Source organism: Pongo abelii, chromosome 8, assembly GCF_028885655.2.
Source record: "Pongo abelii isolate AG06213 chromosome 8, NHGRI_mPonAbe1-v2.0_pri, whole genome shotgun sequence".
NCBI classification, from domain to species: domain Eukaryota; kingdom Metazoa; phylum Chordata; class Mammalia; order Primates; family Hominidae; genus Pongo; species Pongo abelii.
Window position 1 is genome coordinate 60,567,889 of NC_071993.2, and position 24,173 is coordinate 60,592,061.

Sequence of the window (24,173 nt, forward strand, 5' to 3'; positions counted from 1 at the left end):
GAATTTAGCTTAATTAAAGTGTTTGATTTGCATTCAAGTTTATGACTTTAATAAAGGAGCCAAAATAAAATAGATATAACAAAGATAAAAGCATCCTATTAAACCAGCAACAATAATGAAGATTCCATTTATAATAAAATTAAATTATCTAAAATAATTAGGGCTAAACCTACTACGAGGTACACTAGATCTTTGTAAAGGGAACTATAACATTTTATTGGGATAAATAAAGAGGCAGAATTGATGGAGACAAACCACATACTTGAATATTTCAGCTAAATATTATATAAATGTTTAATATTTCTAATTTACCTTATAAAATTAGCACAACTGCAATTTAAATCCAAATATAGTTTTGAATTAAATAATTCTAAAATTAATTTGGGACAAAAGTAATGAGAAATAAAGAAGGATATTTTATCAATAATAGTGACAATTGAAGGAGACTGATGTTACTGAATCTGAAATGTGTAAAACAGTGGTAGAAAACTGAGAGTTGATAAAGAAACAAACCAAAATTCTTGATACATGATAAGGTAAGCCTTTCCAAAATTGATTAAGAAAGGGATATTTAACAAACAATATTGCTTATACCTTTGGAAATTGAACAGGTTGGTCCTCAGTTTTAGCTGATAATTAGTCTCTACCTGGTAAACAAATGGTATTTACAAAGATCCGTGAAGATGGTGAGGCTGATGGGGTTTACAATGAAATTATGTATTTTTGCTCCACTATTCTGAAGTACCAACTGTGAAAAGCAGATCCATTGGATAGATTCATTAGAAGCAGGAAAATCTTGATAGATGTAGCACCATGAAGTTGCTACATATATTAATCAGGATAGATTATGCTACAGGAACAAAACCACATATTTGAGTGGCTTGATGCAATAACAGCTTTCTTCCCTTGAACTCCAGCTCTGCTGCAGGTCTGACAGGCATTCCAGAGTTCCTGTCTTTCACATGGTACATACATTTCAAGATGCTTTGATCTTGCAGTGTCTCTGTCTAAACACAAGCTTCTGCAACCCCTGCCGCAGAGAAAAGGAACATGAATAAAAATACACCAGCTAGTACCTGCCTTGGCTCACATTTCATTGGCCAGAAGTACTTATGTGACTTTGCTTCATTTTGTTTGTTTTCTATCATCCTGTCACCTGGTATGTGGCCAGGAGAAGACAATTGGGTATTGATGAAAATTCCAGCACACTGGCCTACCAAATAAAGGGATACTGTACTAAAGGCATGCTTCTTGACTTTGTTCTTTCCAGACTTTGCGTTATAATGCCAGAGCTAAGATGGAGCCCTGCGGCTTCAATGGGAAGATCTTCCATCCTTGTCTATAGCTCCACAGAGTCTCCTCAGGGATTTGTAAAACCATTCATCTTCTCTCCGCTGAGGAAGAGAAAAGCCTTCCATGGCTTACGGAAATCTTCTGATGATATTCTAATCTGCAGCAAGAGGTCGATCTCAGATTTTTGTGAGCACTAGATAAAAGTTTTCCTGAGTGAGTGCCTCAGAGCAGGCTTAGAGATCAGAAAGAATCAGCCATAGAGGGTGGATGGATACATTCCCGAGAGGAATTGGCTGTCAGTCTCTGGGCCATAAACTTTCATGGTGCTTAGCATGAGTTAAATGTATCACAAAAATATAGCTCAAAAAGAACACTGATTCCTGCAGACTATGCCAGCTCAAAACAACATTATCTTTTAGGGTGTCTTCTATGCTTCCAAGTTAATGCATATGAAACAACTCTCTTTTTCTGTCACTCAACAAGAATACACACAGATACAGAAGTCTTCTGATCCTAGGGGATGTGTTCCAAAGTCCCAGTTGATGCCTGAAATCACAGATAGCACCAAGCCCTATATATATTACACTTTTTTTCTATACATACATACTTATGATAAAGTTTAATTTATTAAATAGGCACATTAAGAGATTAATGATATCTGTTAATAAAATGGAACAACTATAACAATACGCTGTAGTAAAATGAGCATGTGGTCTGTCTTTCTGAAATTATCTTATTGTACAGTACTTATTCTTCTTCTTGTAATGATGTGAGATGATATAATGCCTATGCGATGAGATGAAGGGAGGTGAATGATGTAGGCATTATGATGTAAATAAAAGAATCCCGGAAATAGAGAATTTATGTTTTAAATCGTGCACCCTTCTGAATAGCATAATGAAATATAACACCATCCTGTCTGTCCTGCCTGGATTGCTGTTAGTCACTTAGTAACCGTCTCAGTTATCAGACCAATGGTGGCAGTATCACAGTGCTCGTGTTCAAGTAACACTTATTTTACCTAATAACGGCCCCAAGGTTCAATGGTAGTGATGTAATATTTTCCATTCTTTGTTGACCACCAGTAACTAAAACTGTGGAAAATAAAACTATGAATAAGGGAGACTATTGTATATCTTATTTATTTGCTGAAATTTTTTTATTTTGTTCACACATTCTGAAGACAAATTGGCTCATGAATGAAATCTAAAAGTAGTATCTAAACTTTTAGATCCCTTATTACATAAAAATGTATTACATATAAATGTACGTATTAAATACAGTACAGCTGAAAATTAGCCAAATATAGACATAAGATAGTTATGTGCAGAAGGAATTAAGCCTTAATGCCAGTTATATCATGCTCTGATTCTAAGGAACTCTCAGTGTCTCACTTCCTTCCTCCGTAAAACTAACAGGCAAAGTGAGAAAGATACTTTAGCTGAAGTGATTTTATTTAAGATCCACTTCAGCTAATCCTTAAAGACATAGACAGACTTTAGAATTTGGTAGATAGAACTAAGTTTGAATTCAAGCTCTGCTTATTACTAATCAAGGAATAATCATGGGACCTTGAGAAAATTATTTGACTTGTCCAAATGAGTTTCATTATTAGTAAAACAGGGATAACAATACCTCCTTCATAAGATTGTTTTGAAGAGAAATAAAACAATGCATGCCATGGTACCACAGAGATCCTGGAATATGGGAGGTTTTTAATACATATTTGTTCCCTTCCCTTTAATAAGATATATCTAAAGGGGGCTTTTATATATTGCGGTTCCATGTATGTTTGGTATCTGATCTTCTATGTTTAAGCCAATAAAGCTATTATAAGAATTCTTATGAAATGTACTTTGTGTATGAATGTATACAAATAAACACATGCAAACACACACAGACAGACATATGTGATTCCTTGATTCTCATTTTTCTCCTAATTTTCCGAATTCAGCTTTGTGCAATTTATTTAACTGATTGCTTTGATAGTTTAGTGCTATGTAGCAGATCACTGTAAAACTTAGTGGCCTGAAATAGGATGTAGTAAACTATTGCTCATGGCCAAAATCCAGCCTACATCCTGTTTTTGTGTGTCAATACGCTAGGAATATTTTGTTGTTTTTTTACTATTCTTGAACTTTTGTTAAAAAAAAAAAAAATACGACAGAGCCAGCATGTGGCCTGCAAAGCTTGGAAAATTTGCTAGTTGGCCTTTTCAGGGAAAGTTTGTCAATCCTTGGCTTAAAACAACAATGAACATTTATTTTGTTCGCAAATTGGCAACTTGGATATGGCTTGGTGGGGAAAGCTCACTGCTTCTCCACTTAATGTCAGTGGGGAAGGTTTGACTGAAGCTAGAGGATCTGCTTCCAGGATGGCTCATGCACATGACTGGTGAGTTGGTGCTGGCTATTGACTGGGATCCCTGCTGTGCTGGAGGAACAGGGACTTTAGTTGGTCTCCATATGGTCTGGACTTCATAGCACAGTGGCTGGATTCTAAGGGCAAGCGTTCTGAGAGCCAGGCAGGAGCTGTATTGAATTTATGATCTAGCTTCAGTGGTCACACAGGTTCAGTTTCTCCATAAGCTATAAGTCAAGCAGGCACAAAGGCCCACCAGCAGATGGTCCCAGCCTATTACCAGATGCTTAGTTGCAGATGCATACAGGCAATAGTTACATAGGAACTCACTTCCCATCATCACCTGCGCATCATCCCCTCATCATCCCCCACTGGCAGCTGGTCACATGTGGCTCCTTTGATTCTCTCAGGCTCTAACTTACCTCCTCACATCAATGCTTCAGGAGGACTGATTCATGTCTTATTCCTCTGATCCCTCAACTCTGCCTTCTAGACTATCATTTCCCCACCTCCTCTCAAAATTTTGTAAGATCTAATTCCTATGATAGTTCTCTTATCCCATAGCAATTATAGTGGCTTTGATTCTCTGATCTCTAGTTGATTCATTTATTAGTAGCAGAAGGAGTTTGAGAGAGACAGAACCTTTGTAAGCCAAAAATAAAATTCTAAGCCCATGAACTGACTGAATGTACCCCTCCCCCTCAGCCAAAGGGGGGATTTCTTTCAGGATTCCAAAGAAACCTGAAAAATTAATTCAGACCATGATGGGAAGATGGCCTGAGACAAGTTTCATTATACCCTCTCCTTTTTGTTTTTTAGATACAACTGACCAGCATTAACATTGATCCTAAGACTGAGAGAACAGACTCTTTGTAGCAATAAGATACCAATTCCAACCTAACTCTGGAATAACACCACATGACAGGTAACATACCCTAAAGGAAATCAAAGTATTTTACCCCAAAATATATTTATTTGACATATTTTAGAATAATCTTGCAAAGCCATCTCTTGTGGGGAAAATTTATATTCTATGGAGAACCCCTTTCTCTTTCCAGATCGTTTCCTGATGCAGGAAAGATTTAACTAAGAGTCTGATACCTTTTAAGGTCTGATAAGTGACGTTTACAATCTATTCTCTCTGAAGCCTGCTACCTGGAGGCTTCATCTGTGTAACAAGAATCTTGGCTACAAGAACCCCCTTTATCTTAATCCCAAGCATTTCTTTCTGCTGACTTCAACTTTTTTGGCAAAGCTTAATTCTTTCAACCAATTGTCAGTCAGGAAATTTTTGCATCCACATATAACCTGGAAGCTCCTATTTTGAGATATCCTGTGTTTCTGGGCTGAACCAACGTATAACTTACATGTATTGATTTATGACTTGCCTGTAACTTCAGTCTCCCTAAAATGTATAAAATCAAGCTGTAAACAAACTATCTTGAGAATATGCTCTTAGGACCTCCTGAGGCTGTGTCACAGGTCATGGTCCTCACATTTGGCTCAGAAAACCTCTTGAAATGTTTTACAATGTTTGAGTTTCTTCATCAACATCTTAAAGGTACAAATCTGGATTGGTTTTCTTTTCTGACTAGATCTAGAGGCATTAATAACCCTGATGCTGGTAGTAAATGCATTGGCAGCCCATGCCATGCTATGGCAAACACTTATTTAAACTGTCATCTGTGGTCACCAGGAATTAAGTGTCAATAAAGCTTTGAATGGCCAAATATTCAATGCCATAGGACATTTTGTGGAAATGGAGTATTGGAACTGTGGATTGTTTGTTTGCCTCTACATTACTGAAAAATGTGTTGAAAGAAAATTTTGAGCTCAAGACTTTTTAACTCAAGTTCTAGGCAACAAACTAGAAAAAAAAATGTCCTATCTCTATTAGCCACAGGATTGCAGTTTCTAAAAAGCACACATAAAAGTTAAACCTGTGGGTGGGCGGATTGCAATGTAAATGAATTCACAATCTTTGAAGGTCTCTTTTGGTAAAGTAAGGGCATTGATTATAAAGTATTGGGGCTCTGTCACCCAGGCTAGAGTGCAGCGTGCCATCACAGCTCACTGCAGCCTCAACTTCCTGGGCTTAAGCGATCCTCCCACCTTAGCCTCCTAAATATCTGAAACTACAGGTGTGTACCTCCACACCCAGGTAATTTTATTTTATGTAGAATCAGGGTCTCTCTTTGTCACCCAGGCTGGTTTCAAACTCCTGGGCTCAAGCAATCTTCCTGCCTCAGCCTTTCAAAGTGCTGGGATTACAGGTGTGAACCACTGCACCCAGCTTCTGGGCAGATTTTTATGCTAAGAACTTTGATCTTCCAAATATTGCTGAGCTGTCTTTGCCAATAGAAACAGCAGCCCCTCACCCCATCAACACTCCTTTGACAAGAAAGCAAATGGTCTCTTCTAAGGTTGTCTTAAAGGAAACTACTGATATTTCTTAACACCTACGCCAAAGACTTCTACCAGAGGTCTTGCTCTTAGATTTATAAACAGGTTTAATTCCAAACAGATACCGAGAGTCAAGTACAAAGTGTGACTCATAAATGCATGCCATAATTTCCTCTGCCCAGTGTTTTGCAAAATTTTTCTAATTTATATTTATGGAAATCTAAAGAAGTCATCTGGAAAACAATGCTAAGGACATAGAGTAAAGGTAGAAGAAATGTAGTTATCATGGGATGAATTTGTTGACTTGGGTACTCTAAGCAGAGATTCTTAATTGATTGTATAAATTGATACTGGCTCTAAAAGTGTGCTTTGTTAGTTGACTGAAACATGAACTTAAAGGTGACCTATAATTATTGAAGAGAAAATACCAAAATTTGCTTAGTCTAGTACAGACAAGTATCCAATTTAAAGGAAGTTGAAATGCTAGACTGAAATACTATGTTAGACCTGCTCATTTACTCCCTGTGTCTCACATGATGGTGTAGGGGACACTTTTTCCAACAAGACTTTAAAAGTACATTAGTGAGGTGAGTACTGTCATTCTTTTGTTTAATTTTTGTGGGTACATAGTGGCTATTACCTTGGCCAAAAATGACAGTGGGAGATGTTGCTATTGAATTTGGCTTCCTGAATTCAATGAGGATGATGGTAACTCAGAGTGGCAGGGGCCAAATGGTTTCACATAAACACCAGAGACCTTACCTACAAAAGTATTAAACAAACAAGTAGCAAAATTATGGACCTAGACTAAACATATATATAATTATATTAAGTGTAAATGTACTAAAAAGGCAAATAGAGATACTTTTTCAGATAAGATTAAAAAAAAAAAAAGAAAGTCCTTCAACAACATATTCTCAACAGAGGGGATATGGTTTAAGGATACAGGCCAGAAAAGTTCAAAGTAAAAGAGGAAAAAGATGCACTATAACAATGAATGCATAATAAAATTTGAGTGGCTAGATTAATATTAAATGAAATAAACTTCAAAAAAGAAGTACTTCCAGACTTTAAAAAGATACTACACAATGATAAAAGAGGCAAGCTTCAGTCTAAGCACAGTGGCTCACACCTGTAATCCCAGCACTTTGGGAAGTTGAGGTGGAAGGATCACTTGAAACCAGGATTTTGAGGCTACAGTGAGCTATGATTGCACCACTGAACTCTAGCCTCAGTGACAGAGTGAGAATTTTCTCTTAAAAAAAAAAAAAAGAAGAGGCAAACTTTAAATGCCTGAAGCAAAAATAGCAAAAGAGAAGAGAGATAAGTCTATACTTATTGTTGTTGATATTAACTCTCCTCTTTTAACACTTGATTTAAATATTAAATAAAAAACATTAGGAATATATAAAATCTGTAAAAGAATATGAACAGCAGCATCCCTTTCAAATACACATGGAACCTTCACAAAGAAAGTGATATGATGATGACTGAACTGGTCTCAATAATTTTTAGAATTCAAAATCTTATGATTTCTTTTCTTATTCTAATACAGTAAAACTTTTAAAAAAGTAAGAAACCCAGAAAAATTACATATTTTTTCATATTAATATTACCCTTCTAAATAACATGTGTATCAGAAAAGAAATATAAGAAAATTAAGACATATTTTGAACTCACTAAAAATAACAACACAATATTTAAAAATTGGTGGATATGAATAAAACAATGTTTAGAAGAAAATTCACAGACTAAAATGCTTATCTTGGAAAAATAGAACTGTTTAGAATTAGCGAACTAAGTTTCCCCTTAAGAATACAGAAATAAACGGGCAACTTAAACGTAAAATACAGAAAATGAAGTAAATAAGATGAAAGCAAAAAGATAAAATAGAAAATGCATGATAATAGAGAAAATTAAGAAAGTCCAAACTGGTCTCTAGAAAAATTAATGCAATTGATATAACCCTAGCAAGACTAATCAGAAGAGACAGACATACATGTCTGCACACACACACACACACACACACACACACACACTTAGACACATACACAGAGAGCAATAGAGAGAGACAGAAGAGAGAGGAAGAGAAGGCGACAAATACGGAATTATCAATATCAGAAATGAAAAAAGGGGCTATCATTAGAGATCCTACAGATATTACAAGTACAATAAGTGACTCCCACAAACAATTTTATGTTAAGATCCTAAAAATTTAGATGAAATAGCCAAATTCTGAAAACAAAAACAAGGCACAGTCTATTAGGTATGCTAATCCCAGGAAGTTCAATTTAGTGGTTGCCCATCAATAAATGTATTTCCTCTTTGCAAAGATTATGACAGTAATTGATAATTGAAAAGACCTACAAATCCATAGAACATATCTATATAAAGCAAAAATTAGGGTACAGCAGAACAAAGAGAAGAAAAAGTGGGCAGAAGGGAAGAACAAGAGAAAGACTGGGCAGACAAGAAAGAGATTTCCAGGCACAGCTCTCTAGGGTCTTTCTTATTTGCACAAGGTTGTCCTTCACCTCTAGATTCAACCCCTAAAAAGTGAGCAGTAACACTTTGCTTCAGGAGAGTTCCCTAAATTTTCCAGCAGAGTTTTGGTGCCCCTCTGGCTATATGGCCAAAGAAGACTATCTATATGATTATGCCAAGTATACATCATTCATGTATGCTGCCAGGGGAGTTTCAAATATTAAACATCACACAACAAACAGTGTTTATCACACTGTCTATATCTTAGTCAAGAGTCAGTGCCAAACTTCCAGGCATCTATGCATATAATTATAGTATCCTAATCCAGCTGTAAAATCACTTTATCCTTTATACCCATATTAACATAATGAAGAAAAACAACATTATCTTATTAATGGAGGCATAGAAAGCATTTGGAGAATGACTTTTTATCCAAAATATATAAAGAATGTGTACAAATCAATAATTTGAAAACATGCAAAAAATTGCAGTGGACATGAACATAAGCTTTCATAAAATATGAATAAATGCCCCAAATCACATTAAAAGGAATCAATACTGTTAGTTACTGGAAAAATCCAAATTAAAACTACTGTAAGATAATACTTCCTACCACTATAATTTCTAAAATTTAATAAGCTGACAATCTCCAGTGTTGAATAATATGTGGAATAAATTGAACATCCACACATGTCACTGATTTAGGTCAGTAAAGTGATCCAATCATTTTAAAAAACTATTTGCTTTTTATAAGAGTAAATCTACATCTATCTGTTTACCTAGTAATTCTAGAAATTTATTCAAGAGAAATGAAGACCTATATCCATAAATAGACTTACATAAAAATGTTTAAAGTAATTTTATTCATAATGACCAACTACTAAAGAGAAAATCCTAATGTCCATTAATGGTAGCTAAATAATAAACATAATTTTGCATAAACGTTTTGCATAAACAATTTTTGCACAAAGAAATTATGATATATTGGTACTTGGAATATTTCTTAGCACTATGAAAGATTACACCGTTGATACATTCTATAACATTGATGAATCTACAAAATATTATGCCAAGTGAAAGAGGCTATACACTAAAAAATACACACTGTACAATTCCATTTATATGAAGCTACAGAAGAGGCAAAGGTAATCTGCATAATGTAATTGAGAGAAGTAGTTGCCTAATGTTGCATTAGGGATCTTCCTGGGGCGATAGATTATTCTATGTCTTGATTGAGAAGATTGCTTACACATTTGACAAAATTTATTGAAATTATACATTTAAGATCTGTGCATTTCACTGGTTGCAAAATTTATCTCAATATTAAGGAGTAAACATTGTAAAAGATAATAAATTGTAATATGTTAAAAGAAATAAGACAGATACAAATAATACCTTTATGGTTCTATTTATGTAAAGAAATACAGGAAAAGATCATGGGGGAAACTTTCTGGAATGATAGAAAAAATGTTCTGTATTTTGATTGTTATGGTGGCTCTATGGGTAAATATATCTGCCAATACTCATCATAATGCCCATTTAATATATGTAGCTTTTACTTGTGTTAATTTTACCACAATAAAAAGAAGAAAATCTTAACCTTAAATGTATATTGGGAAAGAGAGACTTAAAAACACTGTTTTGTGCATTGATATCAAGAAGTTAAAGAGCAGCAAATTAAATTCAAATGATATAGAAGGAAGAAAGTAAAGGAGATAAGAACAGAAATTAATGATGTAGAAAACTTGTGGTAGAGAGAATGAAAAAAATCAATAGTTTTTTTTTAAGTGAAAAAAGCCATTAAAATGACAAACCCCTGCCAAAAGTAATCAAGAAATAACAAGAAAAAGAAAACGATCAGTATCAGGAAAAAAGAGGTATATTAATATTGATCCTTCAGATATAAAAAAGGATCATAACAGTGTTATCCCAATACATTTTAAATGACTCGGTGTGCTATGTCCATGTCTTGAAAAATCAAACAATTAAACTGCAGGTTCAGTACACTCTTCCCTTGTATAGCAGCAGATGTTTAAAAAAGTACATTCTGGCTAGAGTATACTGAATACAACTGGGGACTTATAATTCACTGATACTTTTGTATTGTTTTTATTTGTTAAACTGTTTTATTGAAATATAGCATGTACATAGAAAAAGGGCACATTTTATCATCATATTACAAGATGAAATTTTACAAAATGATCACACCCACCTTGCTGGAGATACAATAATGAATAAGTTATGAATATTATTCTCCTGTCTGTGATACATTATTTAAATCTGTTTTTCCCCACGAATACTTTCTTGCTCCAATGTCCTCAAGGCTTATACTCTGGTCTTTCCTTCTAATTCTTGTAAACTCATCTGCTCTAAATAAAACACAATTTTCTAGCTATCTTCCTTTTTCTATGTAATTGAAGAAAATCAGTCGGTGCCACTACATTCATGACCATTTTTCTCTACTCAGTGATCTCTCCTAAGATTATTTGAAGTCTTCATATTTCTCAAAATCTTGATTCTCCTGTGTTCACCTTAATTCTCAGATGGAGGCTTGAGGCAGGAGATCTTTAGATGGGACCCTCATTAATGTAAGCCATCAATTTGTAAACCAACCTCTACTTGTCATCTGCACCAGTTTCTCTCTCTCTCTCTCTCTCTTTCTATGTGTTTCTCTTTCAGCCTCTCTCTCTCTCAGGAAATATCCATCCTTCTGCCTATGGCTAGTTCATTATGCACCTTTGTTCTGAGTCTCACTCTCTTTCTTCTCAGGAAACCTATACCTATATTATCCCTTCTGTTTCTTTTATTTTCATTTTGCCACACCATGTCAGATTGTAACATAAAACCAAATCAACACAAATATTTCTAGACTCCACTGCTTACTTTAGCTGCAGTTCTATCTCTCTCCTTCTATTCACAGATTTCTTAAAAGACAGAGGAATGCGTTTTCTGTTTCCTCTCACACTTAAATAGCTTGTATTTTATTGAAACAAATATATGCCTGCACTTCACCAATTTTTCACTTACTAAGGACATCAGTGACCTCTGTGCCTTGATGCCAGTAGATATATTTTGGTTCTCATCTTACTTAACCACTCATAGAATTTCATAAATTGAATATGATCCATTTATTTAAATTTGTTTCCCTTAACTTGAATAACTACTTTTTTAGTCTTTCTTAAATTACTGTGGACCCTCCCCAGAAACTTAAACCAGCAGATAGGAGTTTTGAAGATTAGAGTTATTCAGGGTCTATTTTCTTGTCAGTCTGCTTCCTTTCCCCAAGATTAAAGGTTTCAATTGGTAACTTATATGGTGTTATTTCCAAGTTTTTATCACTAGATTAAGATTTTTTTGCTCTGAACCACTAACTCATATACCCAAATACTTTCATGACATCTTCACTTAGAGATTTAACAAGAATCTCAAAATCAACATGTTCAAAACTGAACTCAAGATCTCATGTCCCAACTTTGGTCCATCTCCTGCATCTCCTTTCTTAGTGAATTCCATCAGTCGATACTCCTTTCTCTCACCTCCAATATGCAAAATCTGAACAACCTTACCTCCTAAGTATCTTCAGTGAAACATGGCACTAAAAGAGCCTGTAAGATGTCTGGGGCTGAAACAGGGGAATAGAATGTTGTGAACTCTGGCTTTGATATAAGTGAACATAGATGTTTTAAACTTTATTTTAAAAGTCAGCTTCGGAAATGCTTACATTTTTGTCATTTTTTTGGTTTTTGGTTTTGTTTTCTTATTGGCAATGAGGTGGTTTAGTTCCTGAATCATGATCCAGTCTTCTGAATTGCTTGGCAGCTCTGGGGTTCAGTTCCATGGTATTGTCTTTGATTGCACTTACCGAATTTTAGATTTTCTCATCCTGTGGAAATACATGATATTTGACCCATATATAGAATTCTGGATCAGAAACTTCATGAACTCAAAGATAGATTGTGGTTTCCAGGCAACCACAGCATATACTTACTTTAAAAAGTAATGGTTCAATGACAACTTGAATCATCTGATAGTTGAGTAGCTTATAGAGTTCTAAAGCTCTATACTTCTAAAAGTTCTCTCAAAAGAACTATGTTCTTTGATCTAAATGCTTATATAGTTGAATCCTGCTTAATGAGGCTTTCAGGGACATCAAAATTATGTTTTATTTAAATCTTATAATGGAAACCAATTGCAACAGTTTACTAAATATGTGCACCATGACTATTTTTATTCCAACTTCAAGTAACATATGTGAGGCATTATGTTTGTACACTCGTGTGTGTGTATATACATATGTCATATGACATATATGACAAGATAATTAGAATTATGTTTAAAGCTATGTATCAGGTTGTAAAAGTCCTGCTTCTGTTCTGCTCTTCATAGAAAAATGTCTCAAAAGATTATTAATAGAAATAATAATAGCTAACATTTATTCAAATCCTACTAGATACAAGGTATTTTGCTAAGGGATTCCCATATATTACTTCATTTAGTTTTCACAAAACACCTGTGAAATAGGTGCTATTAATAACTGTATTTTCCAGACGAGAAAACTGAGGCTTAGCAAGGTGAAATAATGCTGCAACATTCAAAGGCTAATACATAAGTAGAACCATGATTTAAGTTTAGGAAAATACTCTGACTTCACAGTTTACAATCTTTACCTTTAGCCTATGTTACATGCAAAGAATTGCCCATTCAAGGTGTTGCTTCCTCATCATACTTTCTTTCTTTCTCTCCTCTCTGGTTCATATTCATGTAACTCCACTAAATCTGCTGCTTTAGTGTTATCAATGAACCCCGTGTTGCCAAATGCAATGTCTTCCTCAAATTCCTCAACTTTAAGGTAATTTATAATAAAATTCAAGATCTCCATTTATAAAAAGTATTCTTGCTTGACTTCTGTGATACAGCATAGTATTTTGTTGCTCTTTCTTCTTTGCCTACATTTCTTCTTCCTTTACCTAAATTCTAAATGTTGTAATGGCTTGCTTCTTTTTAATTCGACACTCTCTTTTGGTGACTTTAATTCATATTGCTTACATAACATCTATATTCTGATAGATCCCAATCAATATCTCAGCCTTTACCTCATCTAGACTTTCTACAGAAGTCTAAATGTGTATATCCACATGCCTACGTGACCTTTCCACTCAGAAAAGATAGAGATCTCAAACGTGACATATGTAAGCAGAACTTTGAATTCTGCTCCTGGTCTCACCCTCACATCTGCTTCACCTGCAGCCTTCTCCATCTCAATTCGTGGTAACATTTTCTTTCAAGTTTCTCAGGCAAAAACCTAGAATCTTCCTTGACTGCTATCTTTCATTTACACCCCACATCCAAAGTGTCAAGGAATCTTACTGGATTTACATTCAGAATGTATTCAGCATCTGACAACTTATTAGCACCTCCTCTGCTATCACTCTGACCCAAGCCAACATTATCGTTGGCCTGAATTTCTGCAGTTAGTGTGTAAATTGGTTTCATGCCTCCAACCTTTCCAACACAAGATCCATTCTAAACATAGCAACTGGAGTGAATCTTGTAAAAAGTCAGTCAAATAAAGTCATTCCCTGCTCAAATTCTCCTGACATTTTTCTGTCTTACTCAGAGTATGTGACAAAGTCTTTACAATAACCCTGTAGACTTGCAACCCTCAGACTTCCCTGAACTTATCATTATTCTCTCCTTCTGACTCTCTTCAGCCACATACACGTGCTTCCATGCTATTTATTGAATATGTCAAGCATGCTCGTGCCTTACGTTCTTTGCACTGACTGTTCACTCTTCCTGGAACTCTCCTCCAAATCCAAATGTTTTTCTCTCTCTTCCTTAGAGTATTCGCTTAGATTTCATCCTGTCAAAGAGGCCTACCCACCCACCCTAATTAAAAGTGAAGCTTGCACCCCCACTCATATCTCTTCAGCCGCATGCAGCCCTATATTCCATAACACTTTTCAATTCCTAACATATCCTATAATTTATTATTTTTATTATTTGTGTTCTAATGCCCTCTGCAAAAAAAGTAAGCTCCACAGGGGCAGAAAATTACGTCTGTTTTGTTCACTACCATACTCCAAGTGCCTGGAATAGTGTCTGGCATATAGTAGTGTGATATACAGCTGACCCTTAAACAACACAAGTATGAGCTGGGCAGGTCCACTTACATGTCAATTTTCTTGTGCCCCTACCATCACTGAGATAGCAAGACCAACGACTCTCCTTCCTCCTCTCAGCCTACTCAAAGTGAAGATGGCTAGGATGAAGACCATTATTACGATCCACTTAATTAATAGTAAATATATTTTTTCTTCTTATGGTTTTCATAGTTACATTTTCTTTTGTCTGGCTTGCCTTATTGTAGAAACACAGTATATAATACATGTAACATATAAAATATATTAATCAACTATTTATATTATCAGTAAGGCTTCCAGTCAACAGTACTCCATGTTGTTCAAGGGCCAACTGTATTCACGTACACATATACATATACATAAATGTACATGTATATATGCAAAAATTATATATAATTTACACCCTTGTTTCCTTATGCTCTTCCAATCATGTACATATATATATACTAAATAAATAACTGAATGAAGTCATAAAGTAGAAGGAGAAAAAATTCAGGGCCAAGAAAAATAAAAGAAAGATACAAATGTATCAATATTATAGTCTCAAAGAACATATTTTACCAGTTCTAAAGCAGTAGCACTGAAGATCTCAGGTACTCATGTGTGCATTTATCCTTCGTCTATTATCAAGATGTATCTAAAGGACCATTGGAGCTTTGGTTTGAGTAACAGTCTACCACAGTGCTGATGCAGAGTTTGGCCTAAGAGTAGGTGGATCCAGTGTGTGAATATGCTGGTAGTATTAATAAATAAGTCACCTGCTGGGAAACACACACACACACACACACACACACACACTGCACAGATTCCCACTCATATTCATAGTTCAAATAAAGTCTCATAGTACACCTCTAGTGAGCAGTGAGTGATGTCACATTTGACTTGGCAATAAACTAGCACAAGCAGGTTCACTGTTAGAAGATAATTTGGATAACGTTTTAACTATCCTGAGCTTCAACTTTCTCAGTATTATTAAAAAGGGCGATAACAGTGATACCAAAACCATTAGATGTTAGGAAGATTAAAGTAAATAACATGTAGGAAACAATATTTATGATATCTTAATATGAGGAATTCTCTTTAGGCTTAGGGTATCAGGCCAGTTAAAGGCTGAAAATACATACCTCGCTTGCACTGTCATCTTCCAAGGCACCCCGAATCTCTGGAGCCCGGTGCTGTTCTTACAATGCTTCTTAATACAGTGGAGATAAACTCTGGAAACAATATACTATTTATTTTACAAGGTTTTCAAAAGCTGATTCTGATATAGATATGTAATTATGAACATTAAATAGCAATTTATGCTCTCCTTTCCTTATTCGCTAGTAATAGATCAAATCATTTAGTGTCCCATCAAATTAGGAAAAAAAATGAGAACGTTAAGTCCAGTCAAGTAAAATGGAAGGTTTTAAAGATCATGTCTTTTGCGGGAATATGGATGGAGCTGGAGGCTATTAACCTCAGCAAATTAACGCAGGAAGAGAAAACCAAATACCACATGTTCTCACTTATAAGCAGGAGGTAAATGATGAGAACTTGTGAACATGAAGAAGGAAATAATAGACATTGAGGTTTATTGGAGGGTGGGAGGAGAGAGAGGAGCAGAAAAAATAACTATTGGGTACTAGGCTTAATTCCTGGGGGATGAAATAATCTGTACAACAAACCTATGTGACATGAGTTTACCTATGTAACATACCTTCACATATATCCTTGAACCTAAAATAAAAGTTAAAAAAAGGAAGACTTTTTATGTAAACTTCCACATTGTTCTGCTATGATGATAAAGCTGATGAAGGTGAACCATGAATCTCCTGGTATCAGAGAGACGAGGGTTCTATTCCTGGCTCTCTGGTTATCATCTGTCTGATTCATATAGGCTGCTTCACTTCTCAGATTTTCAGCAATTTGTTGTCCTTTCTCAAAAAAAAAGAGTTTTAATAATATCTGTTTCACAAAAATTGTTGTGGATATTAAATGAACTGTTGTATGTGAAAGTGCTCAGCACCTACTGTGAGACTATGAAGTGTTGAGTCTTTCCTTCCTCTCCTCATCTCTATTCTTTTTTCACTGCCTAGTTCTTCATATTTTAATGTACCTATGCCCATGATTGTGTTTCTTATTCAGAACTTGCTTTGGAGTATTTGCCTTCTGGTTTGATTCTCTCTTACAGTTCTAGCCTCTGCTTTGTTGTGGGGATTGAGGAAAGCTCAGTCTTCCAGCCACCCTGGATTTTAGGCTCCCTTTATTATCCGTCAACACTGATGAGACAGAGACCCCTCAGATATAAATTCAGCTTTTCTGCCTTCTTTCACCCCAGGCTTTAACTGGGTCTCAGTTTTATTGTCCAGTCTTTGTAAGTAAATGTCTAGCATCAAAGTGCACCTTTATCTGGCAAATGGGAAAAGATGAAGTCTTAATTTCCCGCTCCGTTTTGTTTTCTAGGTTCCATGGAGACAGTTATTTCATAGCGATCTCAATCTGTCCTCTGAGTAGGTGAATTTCTGTGCTACCTTGAGCTGGACTATTGATGTATACTTAATTTTGAAAGAACACAAATATGGAAGGAGGATATGAAACTGAAAATTATGTGTGAACGTTAAGGCCCACCAAGCTGGAGGTTGAGAGATTGAACAGAATCATACAGGTTCAGGGAAAAATCTTGAAGTTGGCAAAGAAAACCAGAATTTAGGAGCCAGGTATTAATATTTCATATATGAAAAGGTATGGAAAAATAACCTTGAAAAACTGTTTTATCCTTTAGGTTACTTTCACTAGTTGCCCAGGTTGTGCTGTAAGCCTGGCTTAGAGGGCCAGATATGATTTAGATGGCAATGGGATTAGCAACTTCTTGTGAAGACAAAGATCATGTACATTCACTCATTTACCCCTTTGTTCATTCAGTGAAAGGAACATAATCTAAGCCCCAAGAGATCAAGGACTTGCCCTGCTTTGTTTTCTCCTATCTCCCCAGCTTCTACAAGAGTGCTGGGCCTGTTATAAATATGCTTTTAAGAAAAGAATACTTGTCCCAGAGGACTGATATTTTGGGGTTTCATCCTAAGTACAGGGAGAACCTTCTGTTTAGGACTTTACTCTCCCTACTATATCTATTCCAAAATCAAACATCCTGACAGGGTTCTGCCCCTCTCAGCACCTGCCACATCTTAGACAAAAGTCTTGACCGGGAAGACAAGCACATCATCCTCATTGAAAAGGGCTGGATGCTCTGATTAAGCACAGTTTTGTGGCATTCTGGGGATAATGAAAGGCCAGGACCTCATGGCCACTGCTCAGCCAAAGGAAAAGGGCCTTGCAGACCCTTTGTGTGTCATTGACAGTGTGGTTGAATGTTACAAATCAGAATGAAGGGTTGCAAAGCACAGCTCAGAAATGTACAGGGTCTGCCTGGAAATGAGACAGACTTTCAACAATTTATCATGGCACTCACCATGCTTGCTTCAAGGCAGAAGGAACCATAAATACCGAGGACGAGAGTGAATCTGAAGTTTGAGCATTTTAATTCAGAACAAATAAGCATGTGGGCCTCATAGAGGCCATTGTCTCCTGGTGATTTCTTTGACTGTCATTTGTCATCTTTCTGGCAGCTAGTGTGGAGGCACAGCGCCAAGTCTGTATAGGGGTACAGAAGCAACCTTGCTCTTAAATTTCAATTGTACAAGACCCAGGAAAAAGGATTTTTGAGATCAAATTGCCTAGCCCCTGTTTTATTCAGGTAAAATTAAATCATCAAGGCTATTTGGTTTTCTGCTACTCACATGACTCAAAATTCTCCTTATTCTTTATTCCACTGTAGTTTTGTTATGCTGTGCAGCAAGATGAATTTGATATTTAATCATGGTTTCTCTTGTTTCATTATAAAGATAGTTTTTGAAGGACATCAAATAAATTGCTTAACATCTTCCTGGGAATAGAGGTAGAAAGCATACACTTTTAAAGTTAGCAGTTATGCCATCTCTTATTTTTTGGCTTTTTTTTTTAAACTTCTATTCAGTAAACATAAAACATTACCATTTTCCAGGTTGTATTTAGAAGACAGAGTTCCATAATGAATCCATACAGTCTGTGGTTTCATAGTTTAGCTAGTCTAACCTTTTAGGAGAAATATACACATAATCCAGTAATACCACAACATAGAAGGGTCATAAACAGGGATCTATGGAAGGTCGGAGAAGTAAACCTTCGACCACTAATCCCTGGGGGGCTAGGAAGTGGTGGAAAAGTAGCACATTTCTATACAGCCACTTTGATATAGTTGAATTAATGGGGTTGTTTTGACCTTGTGACTATTTGATTGGCCAGCCTGATGCTTCAAAATGTAAACACATTATTAAAATATTACCAAGAGTAGTTACAATAGATGTTGCTAAATCTCAAATTTCCTGAGTCTATCCATGACCATATCTTCACATTTCTCCTTCAGTGGTGGATAGTGGCAAGGCTATGGGGTAGAGTTTGAGGATGGGCTGCCGGTTCCACGAAGAGTAAGGATTTTTGTGGCTCACGCCTGTAATCCCAGCACTTTGGAAGGCAGAGGTGGGCAGATCACGAGGTCAGGAGATCGAGACCTTCCTGGCTAACATGGTGAAAACCCCCTCTCTACTAAAAATACAAAAAAATTAGCCAGGCATGGTAGCAGGTGCCTGTAGTCCCAGCTACTCAGGAGGTTGAGGCAGGAGGATGGCGTGAACCTGGGAGGCCAAGCTTGCAGTCAGCTGAGATTGCACCACTGCACTCCAGCCTGGGCGACAGAGTGAGACTCCATCTCAAAAAAAAAAGAGTAAAGATGTTTGTGTTTCAAGCTCTCTCTCTCTTGCTCTCTCTCTCTCTCTATATATATATGTCTATATGTGTATATATACAGTTTTTGAGAAATAATTTACCATCATAAAGTTCACCCATTTAAATTGTTCAATTCAGTTGTATTTAATGTATTTATAAAGGTGTAAAACCAACACCATAGTCTTTTACCATAATTTTAGAATATTTTTATCACTCCAAAAAAAATTATACCCATTAATAGTCACTCCCCTATCCCTCCCACCCTACACACACACACACACACACACACACACACACACACACACCCCTATCCCTCACCAGCCAGTAATCTCCTTTCTGTCTCCATAGGTTTGCCTATTCTGGACATACTATATAACGTGTTCTTTTTCAACTGGCTTTTTTTTTCACCTAGCAGAATAAAGTTTATCTATGTTGTTGCATGTATCAGTATGTTATTTCTTTTTATTAGCAAATCATATTCCATTTTTTGAGTATATGACATTCGTTTATCCATTACTTGGTTAGTGGATGATTTGTTTCTAGTGTTTGTCTATTATGAATATGAATAATAATGAGTAATGCTGCTAACTAACATTTATATGCAAGTTTTTGTAAAGATAGTTTTTATTTCTATTGGGAATATACCTAAGAGTCAAATTTGTAGATCATATGTGAACTCTATATTTAACACTTGAGGAAATAAGGTTGCTGTATATATAATTTTAATGCTGAAAAAATACAGGTTTTTGTTTTTACGGTTTACTGAAATGTCCGTGTAATGCAGCCAAGTAAAGAAGCTATATGCTCATTGTATTGGGTCTTACAAATGAGTAAGAATCATGTTATTCAAAGGATCAATAAGACACAGTGCTTCCAACAGAAAGCTCATGGCTCAGAAGGGGAGACAGATCTTGATGTTGCATGGTGTGAGGAAGCCTAAGAGAGAAGGCAGAGGGGGTGTGGGCAGGAAGGCCAAGAAAAACATCTTGAGATGGAATATTGTCAGCAGTCAGAAACTGATGGGGAAGGGGAAGGAAGCAAGAGATCATCGTATGCCAAGGCATGAATTGGGTGTAAAGGTGTGGTGTATTCACAGGAAGTCAAACAGCACAACACGAATGGGAGACTAGTGTGGAAAGAGGTGGCAGCCAATGAGTCTGAATAATCTCAGACCTAGAAACATGCCTCAAGGGAACTATTTTCCACTTTTTTTTTCCTTTTATCCATGAAAGGAATAAGAAATGAAAACAACTACAAAGCACTTTGAAAAAAAGAACTGCCTATGAAAAAGTTTATTATTATTAAAGCATTAATGGAAAAAGCAATACTGTATTTTCAATTCAAACAATATTTCTTTACTTTTTATTCTTAAAAGTCATAAATGCCTATTGTAGGAGAATTGGAAAATACTGAAGAGTATAAAATAAAAATCAATAGTAATCTTATAATCCAGAAACAACCAATTTTAACATTTTAGAATCTACCTATATTTATTTTTATATTATAGCAGCTTATATAGTTGGAACTTTAAATGCAGTTACATTTATAGAGATTAAATTATAAAAATTGTTTTAGTTGCTGTTTACAATTAATACTAGTTTATAAGCATTTTTCCGATTTACATATTATCCAAGAACAAGATTATTAAGACAACATAGAATTTCACTACAAGAAAAATTAGTTGATGAAATCTCTTATATATGGTCATTTATGACATTCTTTTATCTCAACATAATCTATAAATGTTTTGATATCAGAAATAATTTCTTGACATAGTTAATTGTTCACTAAAATGATTTCCAATTATATTAATTGAAATAAGTATTAAAAAATAAAACTATTCTTCTAAAAGAGAAAAATATTTTCTATATTTATCTGGACCTTGCAGGAAAGAGACTTTCTAGGTATACATAAAAACAGTGAAGACAGTTGCAAAGTCAATAAATAATGACTTTGATTACATTAAAAAATGTAACAATGAAACATTCACAGAAAAATTAAAAATAAAGAAAACCCAAGGAAAGTATTCACAAAATATTCTGAAGAAGTATGGGAATGAAGTGTTGCTATTCTTAGTGTATACAGAACTCATATGTATTATAAGTAGTGGTAGAGAGCCACTAATATAGTAATACAGTGGGCAAAGGGTATGAATGGTCATTTCTCAAAGAAAGTCAAAGAACTAATAAATATTTTAAAAATTGTTTTTTTACTTGGTATCAAAGCAAGCATATCAATAGAAGTGGGATCTTATTATTTTGTATACGTAATTAGCAAATTTAAAATCCAATAATGTTTTACTCAACAAGGCGTCGCTAAAATGTGTATTTCCTGCTCTCTTAGTGTAATTGCAATGGTCCAGACTTTCTTGTAAGCAGTTTGACGACATGCAGTACATGTCTTTAAATTGTTTATGCTCATTGATGCAATCTAAGGATGTTTTTAGCATCTGAAACAAAGATTGATGACCAAAGATATTCATGTCTGGCATTTGTATACTGTATCATGTATTTTCATTATCACAAAATAATTACTATAAAGAATGCAAAACAAATCATGAAATGTATACATACGTATTTATAATGCTATGTTGTTTTTCTATTAAAAGTGATACTTGAAAGAATATTTTCTAACATGGGCTAATTCATATTATATATGTGAAAAGACAGAATACAAAACTACTTATAAAGTGTTATACCAATTTTAAAAACATAAGCAGAGAAAAAGACTTAAATGAAACATATTTGTGATGTTAATATTGGTTTCTTCAAGGAATTAAGCTACTGTTAACTTAGCTTTCTTTTCTCTATTTCTTAAATCCTGTTCTTCATCCTGGAAAGGTAAGAAGAGTGTATACCTTGGGAGCCTTGTGCAAGGAGATGCCCGTAGAATATGTCCGGAAATATATCAGGAATGCCTCCTTAATTCTTTGCTTTTCAGTGTTTGGCAGGTCCTGAATTTGCCATGCATCCTAAATGTGAGGATTATACTTTCGTCCTGTGTTGATCCCTGCTTGATGGGGCATCCTGTCTACTTTGTGGCAGCCTATCACCTAGGGTCAGAGCTTGTCCCCATAGTTTCAGTTGACACAATCCTGCTTATTATGGATAAGTTCCTTAAGACTGGGGATAGCCCCACAAAGTGGTCTGCTATCTTCATTTGCTGCTCCAGAGTGATTGTGTAATTGGGGAATGGGAGTTGTTGTGTCATATATCTTCCTGGATTTTAATTTTCATATATCTAAAGTGAATATTTTGGGAGACGTTTCAGGGCATTGAAAAGTGTAGTGAATTGTGAGGTAATAAAAACGGGGTGGGACTGTATTACAAAAAAACTTCTTTGTGTCAGACATAGTACTAAGGCTTTTTAATTTGAGGTGATAATCCAGCTAATAGGTATTATGTGCATAGAGAACACTGCACTTTTCATATGAGCTGTCATTCAATGATCATTGTAACCCTGGAGGTAAATGCTAGTTTCCCAAATTGCTTCTCAGTCCCCTAATGGCTGAATCTATTTCGTAATTATCTGTATCTCTATCACCTGGCTAATGTTTAGCCCTAAGTATCTGTGAAAAGTCCCAGGGATAGTAAGTGACAGGCTGTAACTTTAATGGTAGTCTGTATAATTTCGAAAGTAGAATGTTTAGACTTTTCTGTTTGGCCAAGGGGAGGTCATTTCTCAAAAACTGCCTCCTCACTGAAGAGCAAAGGACACTGGCTTTCTAACCTAATTGTGAATTAAAATCTGAGATCTTGCCACCAGCTGGATGAGTTGGAGTCCTTAGGGGGTGGAATGAAGACAAGCGGAGGAAGGGGATCAAAGGTCTGAACTTTTAAAACCTTCCCTGGTGAGGTAGGAGCAGCTGATGAAACCACTGGCAGGCAAACCTCCTTGCACTTAACTGCAAAGTGCTCTGATTCGGTGATCTGAAGGAAGACCTTCTGCTATAATTGACACATAACCAGATGGAAAATAGTATCTATGTGATTTCAGGAAAATGTAGGGACACATTTTACCTTTAGAATTGTGCCGTCTAATACAAATAGAATATGTGCCACATATGTAATTGTAAATTTTCTAGTAGCCACATTAAAAAGGTGAAAATAAAAAAGCAGGTGAAATAACTATTTTAATAACATATTTTATTTAACTCAATACATCTAAAATTTTATCATTTCAGCATGTAGTTGGTATAAAAAATATTAATGAACAATTTAACATTTTTTTCAGAGGAAGTCTTTGGAATCTGGTGTGTGTTTTACACTTACGGTGCATCTCACTTTGAACTAGGCACATTTTGGGTGCTCCCATGTGGCAAGTGGCTCCTGTATTGTATGGTACAGATCCAGATTCCATGCTTTGCTTTTGAAATCTAAAGCCTGGGGCTCAGACTTGCTTGGGAACACAATATAATTTGGGCTGTGCAAAAGGCCTCTATGGATGATGTACATTTTTGTGCTTTTAAACTTTGAAGTTCAAAAAGCTTTTTCATATACACTATGTCATTTAATCATCAGTCATCTAATCAACCATCAACTAAGTTGTATTCGTTTCCTGGGGCTGCTGTAAAAAAGTTCCACAAACTGAACTGCTTAAACAACAGCAATATAGTGTCTCGTAGTTCTGGAGGTCAGGAGTCTAAGATCAAGGTGTTCACAGAGCCATGCTTTCTCTGAAGGTATA

At 35.5% G+C, this 24,173-nt stretch overlaps 1 long non-coding RNA gene across 1 annotated transcript in view; it reads right to left on the bottom strand.

Annotated features, from left to right (window-relative positions):
- Nucleotides 1-200: 200 nt before the first annotated feature.
- LOC129048243 (uncharacterized) overlaps nt 201-24,173 on the bottom strand; it is a 70,308-nt gene continuing 46,335 nt past the window's right edge. The window contains exons 3-4 of the long non-coding RNA XR_008510436.1: nt 18,464-18,609; nt 201-1,839 (exon numbers count right to left, since the gene is read on the bottom strand). This is a non-coding gene — a long non-coding RNA (uncharacterized LOC129048243). The remainder of the gene's footprint in view (nt 1,840-18,463; nt 18,610-24,173) is intronic.